Source organism: Schistocerca serialis, chromosome 7 (genome assembly GCF_023864345.2).
Source record: "Schistocerca serialis cubense isolate TAMUIC-IGC-003099 chromosome 7, iqSchSeri2.2, whole genome shotgun sequence".
Lineage (NCBI taxonomy): Eukaryota > Metazoa > Arthropoda > Insecta > Orthoptera > Acrididae > Schistocerca > Schistocerca serialis.
This window is the reverse complement of record NC_064644.1, coordinates 582,138,109-582,154,323: the sequence shown is the minus strand read 5'-3', so window position 1 is coordinate 582,154,323 and position 16,215 is coordinate 582,138,109. Positions and strand designations below refer to the sequence as shown.

The window sequence follows — 16,215 nt, the reverse complement described above, 5'->3', positions numbered from 1 at the left end:
AATAATATACAGGGTGAGTTACTAACTGTTTCCGACCTAGAATAACTCCGAAAGTATGATAGGAGCTGAAAAGTTTGTGGGACAAAAGTTTTATGAGACAACGGGGGCCATAATATGACGGTTCTTTGTTGCTAGGTGGGGTCGCTTCAGAGGTATGATGGTCAACTTTGCTTTTTTTAAATGTGTTGCTATAGTTTGGTACTTATTTCTTATAGCGGCTTTCGAGAGGACTCAAATGACGTGTAACAGTAAGGTCTTTGAAGGTCAACGAAGGTGTTCGAAATGATCAGCACTGGTATCAATGAACCGCTACAATCTGCTTATAATGTATTGACTAGTATTCCTTATCACTTCAGAACTTATCGAAGCACGTAGATATAATAGTTGAATCGTCTGAAAGCCCTTACAACGGCGAGTGCCACCAACTCCGTAACTGAATAAGCCTTTTCACATTCAGATAATTCTCGACTCGCAAAGCTGATCACTTGGATTTGCTCGTGTCCATCTACTAACTGAATCTGAAAGAGACAAGCGCCGATACCCATAAAGGAAGCGTCATATGTAATGGAAAATTCCTTATCCATCTGACGATGATGGAGAATGTTACTGTTAATCAGACTTTCTGGAATCCGTCCTGGCATTACGGCGTCCAATTCCAATGTGAGTTCTTTTTCAAAAGATTGTGAAGAGCAGGATTGTTAAATACTTGATTGGAAACTAAACGTCTGAGGAATGACGTGAGACTGATAAATCCTTCAGGGGTTGGTAAGTTCTTTATTGCAAAAAATTTTTCCAGGTCAGGTTTAATTCCTTCAGGGGTGATGATGTGTCCTAAAAATTTAATTTCGCTTTTCGGGAACTTGGATTTCTTAAGACTTGCTGTAACACCATACTCTATGAATCGTTGAAATACCTTTTGCAAAATGGCCACATGACCTTTCCAATTTTTGGATGCTACAAGAACGTAATTTACATAGACTGTTCGATCTAAGAGTTCAGTACCTAGTACATAGTCAACAGCTGAAATAAGAATTCCGGAGCTCACATTTAGATCAAACGGCATGACTTTGAAATGGTAAGATGTACCTACAAGTACAAACGCCGTTTGCATCCTAGATCGCTGCGCAAGTTTTACTTGCCAGTAACTGCTTTTCAGATCAAGGGGACTCAAATACCTAACTCCATGAAACTCCTGCAGATGCTCTTCAAGGGCCTCAGGTTTAGTTCTTATGGGTTCTTTTTGATCTTGGATCCAAGACTATCCTTACTGTACCATCTGATTTTGGTACAGACAATAAAGGACTCGAACAGGGTGAATGAGATAAAATCTATCACATTCCAGCGTAACATTTTCCTAATCTCGCACTTGACAGCTTCGCGTCTTGCATATGGAACTGAATAGCTTGTTTTACAGTAGGTTGAATGCGGCAGCACCTCCATTCGATACTCGAAGCATATTATTAGTCGAGGTTTCTTAGAAAGTATTTGAACGTTATCTGTTAACAAATTGTAAAGTTCCAATTGCTCCCGAAACGGTGCAGCCTTTAATTGGAAGTGATAAAACTTTGCATACAGAAGATATTTGCTTAAGTAAACATAAAGATAAGACATTTATATTAGCTCCTGTATCTACGATGGCTGTTACCGGTATGTTGGCAATTGATATTCTTATGGAAGCTTGAACTTGTTCACGCCAAGCGTCGTCATTGTCTTACATCTCAGTGTCTGCTATTAGATCATCCCGTAAGTTTGTCTCTTCGGCATACCTGATTGCATTAATTTTGTGTGGACTAATCCACATGGTGCCCCATTCAAACCTGCAGCATCCTCTAGGAGGCTCAAAGGTGCTGCAGTTAATTTTCCGCTCGGCGTTTACTTTTCTGCTGGTTCATGTTTCTCAAAGTTTCTTCCGTCTCAAACTGGTGTTGGTTTTGTGGCACGAACTCGGGTGGAAATGAGTCTTGTCCCTCTGGTGTATTCACTTGCGCATAATAAATATGAGTATTACGCTGGCGTTTAGGCTTCAGACTTCCCGGAGGTCCATTCGCTTGTTGCTTGAAGAGTACATTCTGTGGCTGAAAATTGTTTTGCTGTGGCGTGTGTGGTGTGTAACCGTTGCTGAAAGATGTATGTTGGCCTCCACTTTGATTATACCATTTATTTCTTTTCGCTGGCGATCTGAATTGTAAGACTGATTGTTTTGGTAATTGCCGTTGGTCCGTTGCGTGTTTCCATACTGCTGGGACTGTGTGTTATAATGTGCGTTTTCGTATTGCTGTGGTGGCGAATTATATATTGTATTGTATCTCTGCCTGTTATTGTAGTTAGTTTTGTATTTACTGTTGGAGTACGTGCTGTGTTTATTTTTGAAACCGTTGTGGGGTTCGTACTGGCTGTCGCTGTGGCGCGCTTTTGCTCGGCTACCATTGTTGCCTGCGTATTCTATATTGTGCTGGCTGCCTGCAATGAAGTGGGCATTGCCAACATTAACTCTAGCGTTCTCGTAAATCAGATCTGAGGAGTCTAACACCGATAGGAAAGAGTCAGTCGCAATCGGTAGCTTTGTTTTTAGGATCATAATAACGTCTTTGGCGGTGATCGGCGAATCCCAGAACATAATTTTCGCTAAATATTTCTCGAAATATCTCCTCAGGCTACCGGCCTGACTGTTAAACACTTCAGCGTTGTAAACCTCCTTTCTCAGGCGCTGCTGCACACCAGAACTCCAGAATGTAGCTAAAAACATTTGTTCCAACTCCTTGTAACTTTTACAAGAGTCGACCATTTCTGTTCCCCGTAAGGCAGCGTCTCCTACGATAAATCCAGTAACGAACTGAATTCGCTGGCGGTCACTCCAGCTATTCGGAAAATTTCCTGAAAAATTTCGTAGGAATACTATAATATGAATTTCTCTTTTCTGTGGGCGAAAAGTCAGAAAAACACGATGCTTGATGACGCTTTTCTCCTGCATCAAACTGACAAAAGTTGGTGGGCTGGTACTCTGACTGAATTGTGTTCCTATAGAACTGTGGGTTTGAGCGTAATCAAGTGGTACACAGTAATGTACCTTCTTTTGTTCATCAGGTGGTGGTGAAGTGGTGAATTATTCCACTCTCCCGACGTATGATGAGGGGAATTTTCAACTTGACATTTGAGGGTACGGACTTTAACATCTGTTGACACCATTCAGGTGAATCCTGAGCTAACGTTCGCCTTATCTGGCCCAATCTGACATGACTGCGTCTCTTGTTTTTCCAGGGGCTGCCAGTATTTCAAAGGTTACATTTTTGACAGTTTCCCTTAGTTCGTTCTTGACCTTCTTATCTATGAATCCGTCTTTGTCTTTAATCCACTCTTGGTAGTGGTCGGACAATGCTTCGACATGTGCCTTGACATTATTCTTTACTTGATCCTCTATATTGAGAGTCTCAATCTGTTTGGAAAGATCAACTACAACATTCTCGATCGTCTCTACTGCGGTTTTAACTCCCTTTACGTTACCAGAGATTGCATTACAATCTTCTTTTAATGTCGCAGCTTGTTGATGGTATTCCATCACTTTCGAATTTCCCACTACCTTGGTTTCTTCGATTTTGGCATCTAACCGTTCGGATATGTCCTCTATTTTCGACTCTACATGTGTGTCAATTCCTAACCCGATGGCTTGATCTGGCTACTGATTTGGTTTTACGCGTTACCCAACTGGGTATTTATGTCTCCCTTTAGTTCAGTCTTTACCGAGTTTAACCGTGTATTTAGGTAATTTATTCTGTTTGCTGGTCTGTTTTTACTAAATTTATGTCTGCTTTTACTGAATTTATGTCTGTTTTTACTGAATTTTTCATTAAGATTTGCACGGACCTGGTCTTTATTACGCCGTTTTTCGGCCTTCTCATTTTCTTCGCACGTCTTTTTATCCTATTTTTTTTTCTTTTCAAGTTATTTTCTTTGTGTTTCTTCCTGTCTTTCACTTTCGAACTTGCTTTCCTTTATTGATTCGAACATTGCAGCCAGGTAACTTTTTTCAAAAACGGGAATAGTTTGCGCACTAGGACAGGCTTCTAAAACTTCGGTCGCGGCTGCTTCTGCCACCGCACGAGTACCTATCGCGTGTGATAGTAATGGATAGTGAGGTCCATTCGGATCACAGCCGTCATCGGTTTTTGTCTGTGTCCGCTGTTTACCGTCAGCCATATCCGCGAATTATTTGTCAAATGTCAAGATGCTACGGACATTATTTGTCACTGCCGTCAGTCGTTCGTCTGTGACATAGTGCTATGGCTTGCTGGGACCTGAGATGAAATTGTAACTGCGGATAACAATTGACGTTCACGTACGTCAAGAAGACTAGATGGTTCCTATTTATTACAAACAAATGAAATGGCACACGTTTAACCACTTTTGAGCGTAACTACCCGCCATATTGTAAAACTTCACCCTGCACTGACAACAATAGCACACTTTTCTGAATTTAACTACCGAAGACTGGACTATGAAAAGAAATGAAATAAAGCAGTGTCAAGGCGGGGAAATACAGAGTTAAGTTTTGGCCAACTCGAAAGATGCTACGTCACTACGAAAGCTGGGCTACTGCGTATGAAAATTTCACTTACTTTTTGCTGTATTGATAGCGGTACGACTGGATACTCGCGTTTTTTGGGATTTCCTGCGTTCGTTCTTCCGGATCGATTAAATGGTTTATCCTACTTCTCTTTCTCGGATGAATTGCACCCACACGAAAAAATGAAAGTCATTAGAACAAACACTGAAATGTTTTAAACACATTCATGAAATAGTTTCATCAAGCCCATGTTCGGGATCCAAGTGTAGCGTTGAAGATATAATGATGTTTTGTGTGTAACTTGGCGACAGAATCAGAGATTGATTGAATTATCTTATAGCAACAAGTCACTAAATACGTGACACTCTTCGGACATGGAGCAGCAGATTAATTTATTTGCGATTGGTGGGAAGCAACGTTATCATTTCCGCGCGTTTTCATGACCGCGATGCAGTCATACCCGGATCAACACTAAGGGACCAAAAGATTTACTGACTTTAATAGAAATCAACACTACACAATTGAAAAGGATTGTTTCAGAAATGACAGGAAAACGATAATGTTCCCCCTGCTTCAAGACTGCGTACCTTTTTATATTACAGTTACAACAGCTGGTGAGTATTAACAACAGCTTTGCACATCACAGGCAATACTTGCGATTAATGTCGTCTTGATGGTACCTGCTCGTAATTAATTACACAAAACTACATATTTTCTGATTGAGAAGGCAATTAGCACATTTACAGACTATTTTGCACGAATTATAAAATACAGATTGCCGAACGCAGCAAGTCCTCGTCCGCCTTTCATGGAATAGAAACAGTAGAAGGTGAAACGCTCAAGACCTCATTTGTCTTGAAACAACAGAATTCTTTTTATATCATTAATCGATACGTATACATAGAGATTTACAGCCGCCGCGCAGGAGCGGCGAAGAGAAATAATACTAGATTCTGTCGCTGCTATGCGACGGTTCATTTCTTTTACATTACAAATGTTTGATAACTTCAGGCCATAAGGCGTTTACTATTGAGCGTATACTAATGTTTGTGAGGTGAAAATTACCAATATTACACCACCCTCAGCCCCAATTTTAATCCAGTTTCAATAACTCTTAGACCTGCCACTTTCACTATACAGGGTGAGTCACTAACTATTGCAACCAAGAATAACGCAAACGAGCTCAGATGCCGAGGAGAGTTCACAGAATTCTCTTTCTAGGTGCGTTGTGACCCATAAAGCTGTCCCCTACTCCTGGAGAATGATGAACAACGTCCTCCCATGCACTCGTGGACACTGGTTTGCTCTTCATATCTTCCAGGGTCAGGCCGCTCTTTCCTGTGGTGACCTCAGAACATGTTATTCTTGGTTTTCCTCTTCATCGTTGACCGTCTGTTTTTCAGAGCGTTACGTAATTCCCTATTGAGTCCTTTACCCTCACCATATTCTTATGGTATCTTCATTTCATCTCTAGTAGTTTCGCCTCCAAAGATGTTTTCAGTTTCATTTTTTATAGGACAACATTTTTAAAAATTTTCAATCCACACCTGCTTTTCCAAAGAATCGATTTTCTTGCAATTCATTTTTTTTTATTGTCAGCACGTACAAAACTACGAGAAAGATCAAAGTTGCAGTCATATTTAATTCGGTTGTTAATGATAGTTTCGTTTCTTTAGCAACTCGCCCAATTTAATCGTAGCGGCTTTTTCAAGTTGTGAATTTTTCTGCTTCCTTGAGTTAGGAGGTGCTTTTTGCTATCTTAGATCCTAAAAATACATATATTTATCGACTTCATCAATAATTTCCCCGTATGTCACGTGATTAGTCTTCATTCCTGTATTAAAAAATTGCGTTTTCTTCAAATTTAACCTTATGCCAATGTACTGAATGTCCTCTCGTTTTTTTTGTTTACGGCTCGCTTTTAATGTCTTCTCTATTCCCTGCTACAAGAGTTATGTCATTCGCACATTTTAAGTTGTTGATTAAATGATCCCCACTGTAGTGTTGCAGATAAAATGATGTTTTCTTTGTTACGTGGCGAGAGAATCAGAGATTGATTGAATTATCTTAAGTAACAAGTCGCTAAATACCTGACACTCTTTGGACATGGAGCAGCAGATTAATTTATTTGAGATTGGTAGGAAGCAACATTATCATTTCCGCGCGTTTTCATGACCGTGATACAGTCATACCCGGATCGACACTAAGGGACCAAAAGATTTACTGACTTTAAAAGAAATCAGCATACCATTTAAAAAAACGAAGTTGACCTTCACATCTCTGAAGCGACCCCACCCTAGCAACAAAAAACCAACGTCATATTATGGCCCCCATTGTCCCACGCAACTTTTGTGCCACAAACTTTTCAGCTCCTATCATACTTTCGGTGTTATTCTTGGTTGCAAAAGTTAGTGACTCAACCCTGTATAGTGAAAGTGGCAGGTCTAAGAGTTATTGAAACTGGATTAAAATTGGGGCTGAGGGTGGTGTAATATTGGTAATTTTCACCTCACAAACATTAGTATACGCTCAATAGTAAACGCCTTATGGCCTGAAGTTATCATACAATTGTAATGTAAAAGAAATGAACCGTCGCATAGCAGCGACAGAATCTATTATTATTTCTCTTCGTCGCTCCTGCGCGGCGGCTGTAAATCTCTAAGTATACGTATCGATTAATGATATAAAAAGAATTCTGTTGTTTCAAGACAAATGAGGCCTTGAGCGTTTCACCTTCTACTGTTTCTATTCCATGAAAGGCGGACGAGGACTTGCTGCGTTCGGCAATCTGTATTTTATAATTCGTGCAAAATAGTCTGTAAATGTGCTAATTGTCTTCTCAATCAGAAAATATGTAGTTTTGTGTAATTAATTACGAGCAGGCTCCATCAAGGCGACATTAATCGCAAGTATTGCCTGTGATGTGCAAAGCTGTTGTTAATACTCACCAGCTATTGTAACTGTAATATAAAAAGGTACGCAGTCTTGAAGCAGGGGGAACATTATCGTTTTCCTGTCATTTCTGAAACAATCGTTTTCAATTGTGTAGTGTTGATTTCTTTTAAAGTCAGTAAATCTTTTGGTCCCTTAGTGTCGATCCGGGTATGACTGCATCGCGGTCATGAAAACGCGCGGAAATGATAATGTTGCTTCCTACCAATCTCAAATAAATTAATCTGCTGCTCCATGTCCAAAGAGTGTCACGTATTTAGTGACTTGTTGCTATAAGATAATTCAATCAATCTCTGATTCTGTCGCCAAGTTACACACAAAACATCATTATATCTTCAACACTACACTTGGCGCCCGAACAGAGACTTGATCAAAAATCATTTCATGAATGTGTTTAAAACATTTCAGTGCTTGTTCTAATAACTTTCATTTTTTCATGTGGATACAATTCACCCGAGAAAGAGAAGTGGGATAAACCATTTAATCGATCCAGAAGAATGAACGCAGGAAATACCAAAAAACGCGAGTGTCCAGTCGTACCGCTATCAAGACGGCAAAAGGTAAGTGAAATTTTCATACGCAGTAACCTCGCTTTCGTAGTGACGTAGCATCTTTCGAGTTGATCAAAACTTAACCCTGTCTTTCCCCGCCTTGAAACTGCTTTATTTCATTTCTTTTCATAGTCGTCTTCGGTTGTTGAATTCAGTGAAAGTGTACTATTGTTGTCAGTGCAACGTGGAATTTTACAATTTGGCGGGTAGTTACGCTCAAAGGTGGTAAAACGTGTGTCATTTCATTTGTTTGTAATAAATAGGAACCATATTGTCTTCTTGACGTACGTGAATGTCAATTGTTACCTGCAGTTAAAATTTCGTCTCAGGTCCCAACAAGCCATAACACTACGTCACAGGCAAACGACTGACGGCAGTGACAAATAATATCAGTAGCATCTAGACGTTTGACAAATAATTCGCGAACATGGCTGACGGTAAACAGTGGACACAGACAAAAGCACATGACGGCGGTAATCCGAATGGACCTCACTATCCATTACGATCACACGCGATAGGTACACGTGCGGAGGCAGAAGCAGTCGCGACCGAAGTTTTAGAAGCCTGTCCTAGTGCGCAAACTATTCCCGTTTTTGAAAAAGTGACCTGGCTGCAATGATCGAATCAATAAACGAAAGCAAGTTCGAAAGTCAAAGACAGAAAGAAACACAAAGAAAGGAACTTGAAAAGCAAGAAAATTGGATACAAAGATATGCGAAGAAAATGAGATGGCCGAAAAAGGCTTAATAAAAACCAGGTCCGTGCAGATCTTAATGAAAAGATAAATTCAGTAAAAACAGACATAAATTCAGTAAAAACAGACATAAATTCAGTAAAAACAGACATAAATTCAGTAAAAACAGTGAAAACAGACCTGCAAACAAATTACCTAAATACACGGTTAAACTCGGTAAAGACCGACTAAAAGGACACATAACATGTGATTTAAATACTCAGTTGGGTAACGCACAAAACCAAATCAGTATTCAGATCAAGGCCATCAGGTTAGAAACTGACACACAAGTAGAGTCGAAAATAGAGGACATATCCAAACGGTTAGATGCCAAAATCGAAGCAGCCAAGGGGGAGATAAATTCGAAAGTGATGGAATACCATCAAGAAGCTGCGACATTAAAAGATTATAATGCAATCTCTGATGACGTAAAGGGAGTTAAAACCGCAGTAGACACGATCGAGAATGTTGTTGATGATCTTTCCAAACAGATTGAGACTCTCAATATAGAGGATCAAGTAAAGAATACTGTCAAGGCACATGCCGAAGCATTGTCCGAACACTACCAAGAGTGGATTAAAAACAAAGACGGATTCATAGATAAGAAGCTCATGAACGAACTCAGCGAAACTGTCAAAAATGTAACCTTTGAAATACTGGCAGCCCCTGGAAAAACAGGAGATACGGTCATGTCAGGATTAGGCCAGATGAGGCGAACGTTAGCTCAGGATTTACCCGAATGACGTCAACAAATAGTTGAAAAGCTCAGGATTTACCTGAATGGCGTCACCAGATGTTGAAGTCCGTACCCTCGAATGTCAAGTTGAAAATTCCCCACATCACGTGTCGGGAGAGTGGAATAATTCACTACCTCGTGATGAACAACAGCAGATACATTACCCTTCACCACTTGATAACGCTCAAACCCACAGTTACACAGAAACACCAATCAGAGTACCAGCCCACCAACTTTTGTCAGTTTGATGCAGGAGGAAAGCGTCATGAAGCATCGTGTTTTCCCGACTTTTCACCCACAGGAAAGAGAAATTCATACTATAGTATTGCTCCGAAATTTTTCCGAATAGCTGGAGTGACCGCCAGCGAATTCAGTTCCTTACTGGATCTACCGTAGGAGACGCTGCCTTATGGCGAATCGAAATGGTGGCCTCTTGTAAATGTTGCAAGGTGTTCTAACAGATGTTTTTAGCTAATTTCTGGAGTTCTGGTGTGTAGCAGCGGAGGAGGTACCTCAAGAAATAGTGGGCGAAAATTAAGTTCTGGGATTCGCCGATCACCGCCAAAGACGTTATTATGATCCTAAAAACAAAGTTACCCATTTCGATCAGAGAAAAGTTAGTAAACCTCTCTGAGGAAGATACTGACACTTTCCTATCTGTGTTAGACTCCTTAGATCCTATTTACGACAAAGCTAGAGTTAATGTTGGCAATGCCCACTTCAGTGCAGATAGCCAGCACAATATAGAGAACGCAGGCAACAATGGTGGCCTATCGAAAGCGCGCCACAGCGACAGCCAGTATCAACCCCACAACGGTTTCAAAAGTAAACACAGCACGCACTCCAACAGTAAATACAAAACTAAGTACAATAACAGCCAGTATCAACCCCACAACGGTTTCAAAAATAAACACGGCACGTACTCCAACAGTAAATACAAAACTAAGTACAGTAACAGGCGGAGATACAATCCAATATCTAATTCGCCACCACAGCAATACGGAAACGCACATTATAACACACAGTCCCAGCAATATGGAAACGCACAACGGACCAACGGCAATTATCAAAACAATCAGTCTTACAATTCAGATCGCCAGTGAAAAGGAAATAAATGGTATAATCAAAGTGGAGGCCAACATACATCTTTCAACAACGGTTACTCTCCACACAAGCCACCGCAAAACAATTTTCAGCCACAGAATGTACACTTCAAGCAACAAGTGAATGGACTTCCGGGAAGTCTGAAGACTAAACGCCAGCGTAATACGCAAATTTATTATGCGCAAGTGAATACACCAGAGGAACAAGACTTAGTTCAACCCGAGTTAGTGCCACAAAACCAACACGAGTTTGAGACGGAAGAAACTTTGAGAAACATGAACCAGCGGAAAAGTAAACGCCGAGCGGAAAATTAAATGCAGCACCTTTGAGCCTCCTAGAGGATGCTGCAGGTTTGATGGGGGCACCATGTCCATTAGTCCACACAAAACTAATGCAAGTCAGGTATGACAAAGAGACAAACTTATGTGATTATCTAGTAGCAGACGCTTGAGACGGAAGACAATGAAGACGCTTGGGATGAACAAGTTGGAGCTTCCATAAGAATATCAATTGACAACATTCCGGTACCAGCCATGGCAGATACAGAAGCTAATATAAATGTTTTATCCTTATGTTTATTTAAGCCAATATCTTCTGTATACAAAGTTTTATCACTTCCAATTAAAGGTAGCACCGTTTCGGGAGCAATTGGTCCACTAACACAACGTGTAAATCTTCAAACTCAGCTTCAAATCCAGATAAAGTCTATTGCTATAACATGCACTTTTCTTATCAGTGCCATGTCTCCTGGGCATGGAATTCTTGAGACAGACGAAAGCTAAACTTGATGTCGAGTGTGCTCAGTAGTAAGACAGTAACAGGTAACAGTAAATCTGTTAAGAAGTAAAGTGAAGGCAAAGTCGAGCGCGTTTCAAATAACAATACGACAATGGACTAAAAGACAACGGTACGGTCAGACAAGAGACATGACAAACTTTACAGTTGGTAGAGCACTTGCCTGCGAAAGGCAAAGGTCCCGAGTTAGAGTCTCGGCCCGGCACACAGTTTTAATCTGCCAAGAAGTTTCATATCAGCGCACACTCCGCTGCAGAGCGAAAATCTCGTTCTGGAAACATCCCCCAGGCTGTGGCTAAGCCATGTCTCTAAAATATCCTTTCTTTCAGGAGTGCTAGTTCTGCAACGTTCGCAGGAGAGCTTCTGTAAAGTTTGGAAGGTAGGAGACGAGGTACTGGTAGAAGTAAAGCTGTGAGGACGGGGCGTGAGTCGTGCTTGAGTAGCTCAGTCTGCCGGCACGGTAGCTCAGCGTGTTCGGTCAGAGGGTTAGCTGCCCTGTGTAACAAAAAACTGAGTTCACCGATCAAAAACGAACTGAAACGGATGTCTTACGGCGTCCGCCCCGCGCCAATACAACGAACGAAAGCGAACAAAATGAGATTAAAAAAAAAAAAAAAAGTTGGTAGAGCACTTGCCCGCGAAAGTCAAAGGTCCCGAGTTCGAGTCTCGGCCCGGCACGAAGTTTTAATCTGCCATGAAGTTTTTATGTACTAGGTACTGAACTTTTAGATGAGGTAACAGTCTATGTAAATGACGTTCTTGTAGCATCCAAAAATTGGAAAGGTCATGTGGCCATTTTGCAAAAGGTATTTCAGCGATTCATAGAGTATGATGTTACAGCAAGTCTTAAGAAATCCAAGTTCGCGAAAATCGAAATTAAATTTTTAGGACATATCATCACTCCTGACGGAATTAAACCCGACCTGGAAAGATTGTCTGCAATAAAGAACTTACAAACCCCTGTTACAAAAAGGCAACTGAAAGGATTTATCGGTCTCACTTCATTCTGAAGACGTTTTGTTTCCAATCAAGTACTGAACAATCCCGCTCTTCATAATCTTTTGAAAAAGAACTCACATTGGAATTGGATGTCGGAATGCAAGGACAGATTCCAGAAAATTAAAGATAGTCTAATTAACAGTAACATTCTCCCTCATCCTCAGATGGATAAGGAATTTTGCATTACATTTGACGCTTCCTTTGTGGGTATCGGCGCTTGTCTCTTTCAGATTCAGTTAGTAGATGGACACGAGCAAATCCAAGTATTCAGCTTTGCGAGTCGAGCATTATCTGAATGTGAAAAGTCTTATTCAGCTACGGAGTAGGTGGCACTCGCCGTTGTATGGGTTTTTAGACGATTCAACTATTATATCTATGGAAGAAAAATTAAAGTATATTCAGACTATCAAGCCTTATCATTTCTCCTTACAAGAAAGTTGCAACATCCCCGTCTTACTCGACGGTGCTTATTCCTACAGGAATATGACTTTGACATTGTATATATAAAAGGTAAAGATAATATTACAGCAGACGCACTTTCTCGCTCACCTGAGGGCTTACCAGAAACCAGTGAACTGGTGGAACAAATATATAATTATAAAAATTTGTTAAAATGGAAGATCCAATTCACAGAAAGTATTTTCTTCAATTACGTAGGCAGATTCAGTTTCTTCAAAATACAGATCCAGAATGGAATAAGGTTAAAAAATTTCTTCACGAAAATCCAGCCCACAAGTTGTCAAAGTTTTATAAAGTTTATAACCAAGTGCTATTTCATAAGACGTCGTAGTCATCTGAAAGATGGTGTGTGTGCATCCCTCGAAATGTCATAGAACATCTTCTGTAGTCCACCCACATTTCATGGGGTCACTACCGTCCAGAGAAATGCAAAAGAAATATCTCGACTTACTGTTATGTTCGGAATCTACACGAGAGAATCGATCAATCATTGAGGAACTGTGTCATCTGCCATGAGGCAAAATCGTTAAACATTTCTACTTCAATCCTATTAAATCGAATAATTACTGAAAGGCCAAACCAGATTCTTAGTATCGATTTGGCAGGTCCACTACCCACCAGTAGGAGAGGGGTTAAATACTTAGTTGCAATTCTGGACAATTTTTCTAAGCACATAAGACTGTGCGCAGTGAAATCTTCCTGTGCAAATCCAATAATTCGTCGCACTGAAAATGATTATTTCCCACGATTCGGTGTTCCCGAGTCAATCCTGTCCGATAATGCTTCAAATTTCACATCACACCAATGGCGTGCGTTCCTTATTCGCCATGGCATCAAACAAATTCTGATAGACCGATTCCGGCTCCAATGGAATCCGACAGCGAGAATATTCAAAGAATTCAAAAGATGTATAAGGACGTACATTCCGAATAAGCAATCTAAGTGGATAGACTTCCTAACACCTTTCGAACAGATCGTAAACCACCTTCCCCATCCATCGACCATATTCACGCCTCATTAGTTAATGTCAAGATCAAAAGAAAGGAATGAATGGATAGAAACACTTCCAAAATTACAAGGCAACGAATCGTACCTAGACGCAAAAATCAGGCAAGCTTTAATATCATTGACAACGTATGCTAACCTCCGAAAAAAGACATTGGAAGAGAAAGTAAACAGAGTAATCGATTTCAAAGAAGGAGAAAAGGTATTAGTCAGGACTCACTTTAAACCATCCCTGTTGTTAAAGTAGAATCGTAAGTGGCAATACGTTAATGAAGGTCCTTTTGTGATAATGAGGAAACCCCACATAGGTAGCTATTTGTTATCTGACCCTGCCACGAATAAAATCAAATGATTGTTCCACCATCATGATTTAAGAAAATATCATAACACCACGAAGTAAGTTAATTTAAGCTGTAAAACAATTGTAAGGTATTGGAGATCAGGATTAACCAATGAGTGACAAGAACTGAACTGAGCCGACTACGGACGTTAACCGGTGCTAAAAGGAAACCTTATGTATTAAAACACCGTGTCTGGAAAATAAAATACAGAATAGGCTGTAGACAAGTATTTATTTTAATAAACTTTATGAAAGTAGGAAAACATGTCCCAGAGGCGATTTCCTATTTTAGTTATAAGCTAGTATGTAAGGAAGACAGTGTACCCGAGAGGTGTTAGCTCCGAGATACTAAAATGGGGAAAGAGGAAGGAGGGAGTAATGCACTTTTCTCGCCAAATAGTAAAATGAAAATGATGATCATATGCTCTTGGTGTTAGTAAGTGAAATTTAATCGAGGAAAATTCAGTGACCTGTTTTGAAAGAAAATAGTTATCGTCCAGACAAAGAAGGAAAATAATGTGAAAAGATTCGATTCCATGAGGTTATTCCCTAATTTAAAACACGAAGTTAATAAGGCACCACCCGTTAGCGCAAAGCAGTCGATAGATGTAGCTTGTAAGTTCCAGCACAGTGCTATGCCACCGAGAGAATAACATTTCTTTTGAAGTAAATCGATACCTAAGATTAAGCATGAACAGATAGATAACGCAGCGCTATCATTAAAAAAAAACTGACGATAACCAAAAGTAAAATAGTTATGTAATAAAAAGGAATCTAATTAGATAACGCAGCGCTGTAATAAGAAAACTGACGCTAACCAAAAGTAAAAGAGTGATGGTATAAAAAGGAATCTAATTATATAACACGAAATAAGACGAGCCCAAGTTATAAACAAACCGAGGAAAAGAATGATTGTGTAACATGGTTTATTATAGCAAGTTCACGGTACTATATAACATCAGCGATAACTGCAAACTCGCAAGCTAGCAGCAAATAGAATAAAAATCTCGTCCAAGCTTCGCAGATCACCATAGTAGCAAACAACAACGATCGAGTGAGAGGCTTATTTAAATATATAAATTACAATTAATACCCAAATGCTTAATGCATAAACTGTACTTATTCCAAGAAATGAACAAGGAGTAATAAGCAAGCTGCAGCAAGGTGCATATTAAATATACATACTTGAGGTGATTAATTTATTTTTAAGTGTGCAGTGCAATATAAATTGTTTTCTCTGTGAGTATGTGAATAATGAATCCCTTTCCTAAGTGCAAATCCTTTGAGATCCTTGATCCTATACATTCCCCAGGATCAACTCGTAAAGATGCACGTGTGCTTGGCTAGTTAGGCACTACTTCTGAAAATGAGTAGGTTCATGACGCGTAAATTGCTTTTGCATTGCGTAATGTAAATTAATCTTCGACCCCGTTTGAGGAGTGCTTGTCTTTAAAAAACGAAATAGAATAGTGGGCAAAGTGAGCCTACTCGCGGATCGTCGACGAAATTTAAACGAAAGAAACTTGTAAATAAATGAGGCACTACTTACAAGTCACTAAGTGAGCATTAAAAACGTATTGGACATTCAAAATGAATGAACAAGCGTGATACAAATTACTATGAAAGAATTACTTTTGAATACATTACGGGAAAGGCAGTGATCAATGTCTTACAAATATTTACTATTAAAAACAGTCTTGATCACGATTTATTTATCAAGGTGACCGGTTTCGACCACTACTGTGGTCATCTTCAGACCATTGAGAAGGAACATCTTTCTGTTGAAGAAAGTGATTCTTCAACAGAAAGAGGTTCCTACTCAGTGGTATGAAGATGACCACAGTAGTGGTCGAAACCGGTCACCTTGATAAATAAATCGTGATCAAGACTGTTTTTAATAGTAAATACTATGAAAGACATTAATTTGTAAAGGAGATTGGAATGATTTTAGTCGAAGAAAAAGGACTTTTGAAAGCTTAC

General features: G+C 39.8%; 1 long non-coding RNA gene across 1 annotated transcript in view; it reads right to left on the bottom strand.

Moving 5' to 3' along the window:
• The window catches only part of LOC126412817 (uncharacterized), a 389,281-nt gene that overhangs the window by 372,584 nt on the left and 482 nt on the right, over positions 1 to 16,215 (bottom strand). The gene's annotated exons all lie outside the window — the stretch shown is intronic.